The sequence below is a fragment of the Dermacentor silvarum genome, chromosome 1, assembly GCF_013339745.2.
Source record: "Dermacentor silvarum isolate Dsil-2018 chromosome 1, BIME_Dsil_1.4, whole genome shotgun sequence".
In the NCBI taxonomy this organism is placed as follows: domain Eukaryota; kingdom Metazoa; phylum Arthropoda; class Arachnida; order Ixodida; family Ixodidae; genus Dermacentor; species Dermacentor silvarum.
Window position 1 is genome coordinate 49,354,601 of NC_051154.1, and position 10,635 is coordinate 49,365,235.

Consider the following 10,635-nt stretch of genomic DNA (forward strand, 5'->3'; position numbering starts at 1 on the left):
GTTCGATCTGGAAGCGGTAGCATGTACCCCGCACCTCCACCAGAAAAATGTAACGTAGGCTGAAGACGGAGGCTTGAAAAGATAGACTGCGTCCCTTTGATGGCGGGCCAGAAGAAGAACGAGCAGGTCACGCGCACACCGTCCCGCAGTGCGGAAGCCTCATCACTGTGTCAGTATGCAACAATAAGCTATTTTAATGCGATTAGCATTTGGGTACTTCACCCTGTTTGCGGTATGTTTGCAGTGGCGTACCAACTATTCTCGAGTTGGGGAGGCAAACCGCAAACGATCTGACTCTCCTGTGTGCTGTTCTTCACGTCTTGCGACAATATATATATCGAATTACTAGCACAACAAGTGAAGAAGCCTGCAAATGCGTATGTCAGGTATTTAACAGACATAAACATGTATTTGACATAACCTATTTATCAATCGCACATGATGAACCATGGGGGCCCGAAAAATTATTTGAATGTGTATTTATTTCTTGACACTATATAAAATCTATATATGATACAGGGACAAAAGGCAGTGAGTGCTCAGAAGTCTCTGGTCCCGCCCAGTAGCAGCAGTGCAGCGCGCATAAGAAACTGCACATTTGTTACGGGCAATTTTGCTAATTAAACAAAGAATTGAACTTGGTATTTAAGCCTATATACAGCACAAATGTATCGCTAGTTACAGTAATAGTATTGTCAAGGTTATACACAATGAAGTACAATCAACAAAAATGACTTGCAATATTCACAAGAAAGAAAGACAGCAGATGTGTGCGACCTTGGAGAATTACAACCAAATTTCCAGCGAACTTGTTTCTTTTGAACAGTATCAATAAATGTTTCAGTTTCCTGTAATTATATTGCATAGTTTAAAAAGTTGCCCGTATATGACTGTTCCGTTTGAAACCTTGCCTGTATGTAATGCTTTGGAGCACTTCTTGTTTCAAATTTTTAAAAAGCCAGTAATTCATTTACACACATGTTACTTTGCCATAGCGTTTGCCTTGGTGTAGTCCCTCCCTCCCTATTCTGCTGCCCCCCGCCCACTCAAATTTCGCTAGATTTTATATCGTTTGAGTCACAGTTCTCCCAGGGCAGTGGCATAAATTCTGCTTTGTTCGTAAAACACATTCATAGAGCTCCGGATCGCTTGCTTGCATAATTTGCTGCAAATATCCTAATCAGCCCATGTCTTTGAAGTTTACTAAAATAGTGGCCATACCGTGCCCTTTATTTTGGCCAAATATAAACAATGTCTCTTGTTTAGTTCACCGAGGACATCGCTGAAACCAACTAGGAAAGCCTTATGACGTATGAAAAATAGGGGGAAAGAACGACCGCTCAGTAATTATTTGCAACGCTTATAACTTGACCAGGAATGTAAAAATTTTGCTCTGCATTGCACTTACCATGACCCCCCTCCTCTTTCCACGAAATATAAGTGTTGTAACCAACAGCTATTTCGGCACACTAGGAAGCATAGCTGAAAGTGGCCATATCACATGCTCTAGCACATGAATGAGATTTTTTTTACAAATACTGTGTTTGATCAACCTCATTTAACTTCGCACAGAGAGTTTTCATAGCATGCCACCAATTTTCGCGAAATTTTGTCTTGGGGGCGTTTATAGTTCTGTCAGGGCAGTAGGCTGAATGCTGCCCCGCTTGTTAGACAGGCTCATAACACACTAAAACGCTGGCATACTAATTTATTGTGAAAGTCCCAATTACCCATCTATTTTGAACGTTACCTACACATCAAACATTACCTGGGCCTCAGAGTCACAAACCATAAAGAACTTGCTTCCTTTAGTTTAGTGCGGACACCAGGCAGACCCAATATATCACGCATGAAAAAGTAAAAACTAAATGGCGTGTATAGTGCAAAAGACTTGGGAGAAAGCGAGTGCTCAGTAAATGTTTTTCGAACACATTAGCAACCTACACAGTTCAAATTTTCAGTACACATCACGAAAAAGTGGCCTTCATTTCTTCAAAATATGAAATATCTGCTGTTCTTGCTCCTGCCGGGCAATGAGTAATACTATAGCTCTCATTTATAAATGGCCTCAATATTGAATTGACAAAATCAGAAGTGACACATGCCTTTAGAAAAGCTTCAGTTCAGTGTTCTATTGGTATTAAAGTGACTCTGCACGTCCAGCCAAGGTCATTTTCACGGAAAAAATCTTAAGTCATGATTACACAATGAAATTCGACAGTTAGACCTGTAAGTGGTTTGATTAGATTTTTGATAGTGATAAGATATTGGGACTGCAATGCTATGTAAACTATCTCTGGACGGAAATTCAATAGTTCCAGCATTTGATAATCGAACTATTTTGTGCCGTAAAAAGCACACCAATCGTTGGGCAGGGTTATTGTAATACTTTAACCGAACGTCTCCTCTCGCCCGTAGGTTAAATATAGCCAGCTGATAATGTTTTCAACTGCGGTTAGGCGGTCCCAAAAACTGGGCATGATGCAAGCGGCGCACGCTGAAATTTGTTAGGGCGGGAACTGCCCAACACCAGGCCTTCTCTGCAATGCAAGCGGGTATGGTGAATCCCTGTGAGTAATTGACCTAGATAAACGTACTCCTTTGCAGACTCTAGAGGCTGACTGGCAATCCTGAATTCTTGTTCCCTTGCCAGGCTATTGAACATTATCTTTGTCTTCTGCATATTCATCTTCAATGCCACTCTTACACTTTCTTGGTTAAGGTCCTCAATCATTTGTTGTAATTTGTCCCCATTATTGCTGAATAGGACAATATCTGCAAACCGGAGGTTGCTGAGATATTCGCCGTTGATCCTCATTCCTAAGCCTTCCCAGTCTAAGAGCTTGAATACTTCTAGTAATTCAGTGAATAGCATTGGAGAGATTGTGTCTCCTTACCTGACCCCTTTCTTGATAGGTAAGTTTCTACTTTTCTTGTGGAGAACCAAGGTAGCTGTGGAATCTTTGTACATATTTGCCAAGATATGCACGTATGCCTCCTGTACTCTTTGATTACGCAATGCTTCTATGACTGCTGGTATCTCAACTGAATCAAATGCCTTCTCATAATCAATTGAAGCCATATAAAGAAGTTCATTGTACTCTGCAGATTTCTCAATCACCTGATTGATGACATGGATATGATCCATCGTAGAATATCCCTTCCTGAAGCCAGCCTGTTCTCTTGGTTGACTGACCATAAGTAGAAAGTTTACAGAAGTGTTAAATTGGGTTGGAGTGCATATGGCACACATCGCGAAATCCTGACTGGGAGCTTACCACTATCATGGAAAAGAAAAGTGTACAATGACTGCATTCTACCGGTGCTAACATATGGGGCAGAAACTTGGAGGTTAACAAAGAAGCTCGAGAACAAGTTAAAGACCGCACAAAGACCGATGGAACGAAAAATGTTAGGCCTAACGTTAAGAGACGGGAAGAGCGGTGTGGATCAGAGAACAAATGGGGATAGCCGATATTCTAGTTAACATTAAGCAGAAAAGGGGGACCTGGGCAGGCCATGTAATGCGTAGAATGGATAACCGGTGGGCCATTCAAGTTACAGAATTCGAGTCACCTTCGTTTAGGTTGCTTCGGATGTTTCGCAGGCTGAGGTCTTCGTTTGTTCGGACTTCAAGGCTGAACTACAGCTGCTCTAGGCATTCCGACCTGGGCGCTACAAACAAATCTGGTGACTGCTCTTCCAATAACTCGCCTGCTGCCACTACAGGGACTTCTGATTGCACGGATCCAAACTCCCGTGGTTCCAACGCGGAGGAGTTCTCGATCTCCGCTTCCTGAGATTGCGAATGGCCATCCACCTCAGTAAATGCCGTTTCCGTGACTGCTTTTGCAGCTAACTCGCGAGCTTTCGATCTTTCGATATTGCCATCACGCTAGCCTCCCCGAACATTAGCCTGTGGCCCTCTCGCGGCCACTACAGCCCACTACAAGCCCTTTCTCGTGCAGAATCTGATCTGACCTATTGGAGAACAGGTAAGGGTACTGCGGAGGAAGCATAGGTGATACGGCAGCTTCCATCTCAAGTGTGCCGAAAGGACCTTTAATAGATACCTTTGCAACCGGAAGACGTGTACTCTGAGCTTCTACAGCTTGCTTTATTCAGGCGCATTTACCCGTGAACATCTCCGGTTTCATATACGAGCTGTGAACCACGTCCATGGTAGCGGCGGAGTCGCGCAGTACGTGACATAGTTTCCCGTTTACCTCAAGGTCGTGCATATACGGTCCGAGCAGCTTCATATGTTCTCGTCATTGCAATCAACCAATAAAAACACTAGATTTGCCTGGTCACATTGCGCAGCAATGTGCCCTGGTTTGTGACAGTTATAACAAAGAACGCGTTTCTTTTCCAAAATTAATTTCTTTTGCTGCTCTGCTTCAACTCCAGGGGTCCCTTCTGACCCGGAAGTGCTATATATTTTGAGCTATTATCAATTACAGGCTCGTTCTTTCTCTTTTCGGGCCCTAGCTTCGGCCTGCCGAACCTGAAATTGAGATCACCTTTTCGACCGTCGCTGACTTCGCGAGCCCGACGCGTCACAAATTCTTCGGCTATTTCAGCGGCTCTGGCTATCGTACTAACTTCTGGCCTATCTTGAACCCAGTACCTCACGTTCTCAGATAACCGGTTATAAAATTTTGCACTGTACAACCTTCGCGTGATCACCATAGGCCTTTTGAGCCATTCCTCCATGTTTGACATAACCTCTGTATAAGACTCGTTCCTAGCCTTTTCCATTTCGCGGAACTTCCGCCGGAACGTATTCGCTGACAGCCTATACTTTCTCAGCTAACTGGACTTTACCTTATCATAATCCTCAGCTTCCTCTCTGGTTAAGTGAGCGATTACGTCCGTTGCCTCGCCCGGTAACAGTGTGAGCAGATGCTGTGGCCACGACTCGTGAGAGAACCCTTGCTTCTCGCATGTCCACTCGAAGTTCACCAAGACCAAAAACGAGTAACGTAAAAACGAGTAACAGAAGTTTAATACATGGTTACGAGTGAGCGGTGTGCTCCAAAGAAAACTTACAAGAAAAGTTTAGCGTGCATGCACCTGCACACTAGGGCAAAGCAAAAGTGTTCTCCACGTGGCTGCTGGCTGGCATTCTTATACCCTCCACCATCCAGGCAATCTCCCCCTCTCTTCTCTGCCACTGCAGGACATGGGGTAGAGTAGTAGATATGGCGGGCTACCGGAGCGGGGTGAACGTCCTCAGCGGGGGAGGAAAGGTTGAGGGCAGCACATCAGGTTTAGTCTCTGACCCTCGCGACTGATACGTCTATTCATGTTGACGAGCAAGATCGTTGTGCATGCCGATTACCATGCGTTTGCAGGTGGTCCGAGCATGGTCGCTCAATGTGAATCGGAATTTACTACACGTGGTCCAGGCATCGCAGCTCTAAGGGAATCGTGACAATGCGTATCCCAGCCTGTTAAAACCTCTGTACTGGCGGTAGCAGTACCTATAAAGAAAAGTAATGACACTTTTTATTGATCGTTCGTGCAATTCAATTCTTTTTAGTCTGCGGTGTATCAGCACTCTTGTAGATTTCATCAAACCAACTTATAGAGTATAATTGCAGAAGTGGATTTGATGCTGCAAGTTTCATTTGCATGTTCCATGCACTGCTACAATTAATTGGACACATTTATCTGAAATCGCGCCAAAATTTATTTTCAAAAATCGAGAGGAGCTGCAGCCAATGCTCGGGAGCATGCTGGGCGGAATATGGAAAGTGTTAGCGCGTGAAACAGTTTGGCGCATATTGGGTGTCCCTTCACAGCAGGACCATGCCACGAATGACAATGTTGCGCAGTCCGACGGGTGCGAACATCCACCGCTTACTACATAACGCATTTTGTCATTGACTAAACATTGTACACGTAAAACTGACGTTCATATGCATAAAGAATGCCACTACTAGCTCCGGCCGCATCGGAACGCGAAGTTCGATTACTTTTGTCAGTGACACTACTGTACTGTGCCCCGCATCGCCTTTACAGACCTCACCGTTTTAGAAGTTGACTTCAAGCGTTGGCGTCGACACGTACTCGTATTACGGCAACGTGGCAATATCTGCAATGCACGCAAGCCCATGGCGATATTGCCACAAGGGAGATAAGTGCTTTCCAAGCTCGCGCCCACACTTGCACTGCTTCGCATAATCGCTGTTGACGGCGCAATGGCCTTGTATGGTCTCGATGAGCAGACCTGTGAACAGCGTGTCCTGTTGGATTTCTCTGTCGCACTTTGTACCGTATTTTCTTTATCCGAGATTCAACTGGCCCTCCCTTGGTAGCACGTAACTTAAACCAAGCATTTTAAAAAAAAGTGGTACATCTTTGGCGTGATTGAGACAAAACGGCACATTGTTTGTAGTCGTCCTGAGTCAAGTATAAGTATATTTTAAAGTGCGATGCAAATGTTTAAATATTCGCTAGGGCATAAGTTTGATTGTAAAAGTTGTAGAGCGGGCTCAGAAGCACGAAGTGAAGTTGCTTGCGTGACGTTATCTTTTACGAAGATCTTTTTTCCTGGCTTCTGAGCAAAGCCTGCGAAATGATTTTTTAATGACGTCACTGAACGCTTTCGCGTCCGCTTTGCAATACTCTCTAGTACGAGGGCTGCATGTTGCTCTGCATACAGAGCCCCTATTCTGTACATTGATGGATTCCGCCATATTGTCCAATTCGCCATCTTGTTCGCTCTTATTGGCGTAGAGGGCTGCTACTGGGCGGGGGGGGGGGGGGGGGCTACGACGTCTCTGATTGGCTCAAAATGCCACCATTACAGAATTTGACAATATGGCGGAGTTGGCAATGTCCAGAATAGCGCCCCAGAAGAGCCCTGGCATCAGGCAGTCACGTACGTCAGCATGGTCCAAACTGATAAGCGATAGGAAGGCGCTGAAAGCGGATCGAAACATGCGTCGGTTTTTCTTACGACAGGTAGGCAGGCTTCGTTCTTTAGAAACACTGATGAGAGCACTGAAAACCGGACGCGCAAGAGCGTATTAAAGTTTTAACAGCGGACCTGATTAAGCCGGAGGTTGGCCCGTATAGCGTAGACCAGAAACTGCGCCTGGCGATGACGTCACCGCGCGTTGCCTACCAACCACTTAGCACAGCTGCGCCTCGCTTCGCCGCCGCTCCGCTTCGCCGCGCCGAGCTGCTACGATCTAAAGCGGCGCTGGGCATCGAGGCACCCTACTACGATCGCGCACCTGTTCCGTCTATCCATGACGTCACTTCGCGTCGCCTAGCAACCACATGTGCCTCGCTTCGCCTAGACATGTCAACGCTTGGCCAGGCCGCGTCTTGAAACGCGTCGTGCGGCCAAGCGAGAATCTGCGCGTCGGCGGCGAGTCGATCCGGAATACCGTGCCGAAGCAGCAGCCGAGAAGAGGCGTCGTCGAGTCGGAGATCCCGAGTTTCGAGAACGAGAACGCGAGAGTCTGCGTTTGAGTGTCGAGCGTCGTCGGGATAGCGACCCTGGCTGTAGCTTGGTCGATCACAAGCTCCGCTGTTTGCTCCAGCCTTGCGCCACTAGTGCAAGCTGCGCTCGTTTAAAAGAAAAAAAAATTATTTATTTATTTATTTATTTATTTATTTATTTATTTATTTATTTATTTATTTATTTGCTTGCTTGCTTGCTTGCTTGCTTGCTTGCTTGCTTGCTTGGTTGTTTGTTTGTTTGTTCATACTTCGCACTCGGAAAAAATAACCACGTAAACGGGTAAACGATAACGTCATGGAAACAACTTCGGGTGATACTGAGGACGCTCTCCAAATTTACAATCACATGCATATTTTAAAAGTTGCGTAATAAAACCTAGCTAATTATTTAACTAATCACGCTTAAACGATACTCATGATTAATTCAGCACGACTACGAACAATAAGCCGCTGGTCTTAATCGCCTAAGGTGTACTACATGTTTTTTTCTTTTTAAAGCTTGGTTCAAGCTACGTGAAACACCCGGTATAGTAAAACGAATCACGTCATGACGACAATATATCAAACGCAAATCTTTAAAAAGTGTCTTTTGACTGCCGCGTGCGTGCGTGGCTGTTTAAAAAAAAAGAGGGGGGGGGGGGGGGGGTCGGAAATGTTTGTGGGTAAGACAACTGCCATTGTTTTCTTCCGAGGGTCTTTGAGCCCTCACCCTTTTGAAAACTTATTATACGGTGGCAGCTGCAAAGCACAATCAAATGAAATTAAATTATGGGGTTTTACGTGCCAAAACCACCATCTGATTATGAGGCACGCCGTAGTGGGGGACTCCGGATCAATATGGGCCACCTGGGGTTCTTTAACGTGCACCTAAATCGAAGTACACGGGTGTCTTCTGCATTCCGCCCGCAACGAAATGCGGCCGCCGTGGCCGGGATTCGATCCCACGACCTCGTGCTCAGCAGCCCAACACCATAACCACCGAGCAACCACGGCGGGTAGCACAATCAAAAAGGCGTCCTCCTGCAAGTTTTTTTTTTTTTTCTTTCTTTTCTTTTCTATTTTTTTTTTTTTTTTTGAGAGTTGAGATTCAGCAAATTAAATATTTCGAGGCGTTGTTGTGAGGAGGCAAATGAGCGATTAGGCCTCTCTACAGAATTCTCTCCGATCGCCTCTTCAAGTTTCCGCAGGCGATATTCCACACTTTCATGAAGGAAGGCCATCCTCCGAGCTGTCGTACCAGCGGGGGCAACACACTGCGGAACAGGTGCACGCCAGAACCAGGCGCGCGCACCTGCCGCGTTTGCACCTAGCACTTTTCTCCGAGGAATCTGCATGCAGGGAAGCTGACTTGAGGCTTCTGCCAAAAGCATAATTTGACGACCTTCTGTTAGTCTACCGTAGCAGGGTAAAATCTGCAGTTTAGATAAGTTCGGCTGGGCGTGTCCGGTGACCATTTATAGTTTTGATCAAAAAATATATTTTGCTGAATCCGCATTTTGGTTAGCTCCCAAAGAAAAAGTGTTGTGGCTACGGCTCCAAAAAGATTTAGTGGTAGAGTACGGGTCAGTAGCATTGACTGTAATTATTTATTGCAGAGTATGACCGCTCTAATGGGGAGAAAAAAAAATCGCGAGGACGGAACATTGCACGATAATAGTCAAAGCTTAGATTCCCCCCCCCCCCCCCCCCCCCTTCTGCATATGGGAAAAGCGTGGTTTTGAAATTTTGTCAGCTTGTATTGCCACGAAAATCGTTGAAATTTGAGGCAAGTATCTTTGCCCTAGGCGGCACTAAAAAATTCACGAGAAGCACTAAGTTTAGGCCTATTGTTAAATTTGCGGTACTTTAAAAATTTGTTCAAAAAAAGGCCATCCTCGATTTTCTTTAACATTTCCCAACTAAGTCTATTGACTTTGAACTTAGTAATCTGTAAAAAAAAAAATCACGCTACATCATGTTTTTCTTTTTTTTTTCTTTCTTCTTTCTTTCTTTCTTTGCGAGATTACAAAGCGAGGATTGTGACCGAATAACTACGGTACCGCCACGACGACGTACGGGGTCCGCGCGTGCTCGTGGTTGCAGGTTGCTTTCTTTTGCGACACGCAAATGCTCCAGGATGGATCGACAAAACAGAATATTTTGGGGTGAAAACACTCGGCGCCTTCTTGGACATGAATCGCAAACTCTGCGCGTGGGCGCAGCGAGAGCACGATGGGGCGTTGTCACATGGTTTGGAGCGTTTGCTCTTGATATCGGGCCTTTAAGAGCATGTACGGCGTGCAGTTTATTTATTTATTTATTTATTTATTTATTTATTTATTTATTTATTTATTTATTCGTTAGGGTTCTCTGTACGGGCAACCTGGTGTATGTAAGCGCGCGCATTTTATGTTCTGTGGACATTGACATAGCGGACCAGCAGTGTTGCTATAAAGCCAGTTAGGTTGGGCACTACTTAACTCATGAAAGATCTTGCGTAGAGTGTTTATTGGATGGCCTGATGTTGATAACTTGGACAAGTCATTGAAGTGTGCCCGTATAAATAGAACTAATGTTTGACGACTAATGAGTACCCGCCGTAATGGGCAATCTTCGTCCGTCCCGCCTATATAGTGAGACCTATGACCAGGAATGAAAACTAAACAATATCAGGTTCGATTGCGATTATTATACAAGGTCTGACGCAATTTTCTAACTCAAGTTATCGCCTTTTAAGGCGACTTCTCGCGAAGAACTTGCAATCAGGCGTTCTACTACGCTGCGTGGAAAGTCGGCCCGAAAGGCGCGCGTTACTGGTTGCGATTGTATAACATATACTCATACGTGATGTCGTCTTAACTCTTTGACGTATAATGGGCCATAACACAGCTCCTTTGCGCCATAAGAATGAACGATAACATCCGTCTTACGCTTTGAACTTTTGATGTTAAGTTTTTGCACTTCATTTGAACATTTCTTTTTTCTTCGTTGAACATGGTTTAACTACACATCTAAAAGGTAGAATTCCTGATCCGGTGGTTTACTTTTTTTTCCTTTTCCGCAGTGTTTTGTTCATTTGGCCTTTTTTTTTTTTTTTTAATGCTGCAAAGACCAACGTAAGCGCTTTTTGAAGAAGATTTCTCTTCTTGCACTAGAGCAAACACGGAACAAGAACTT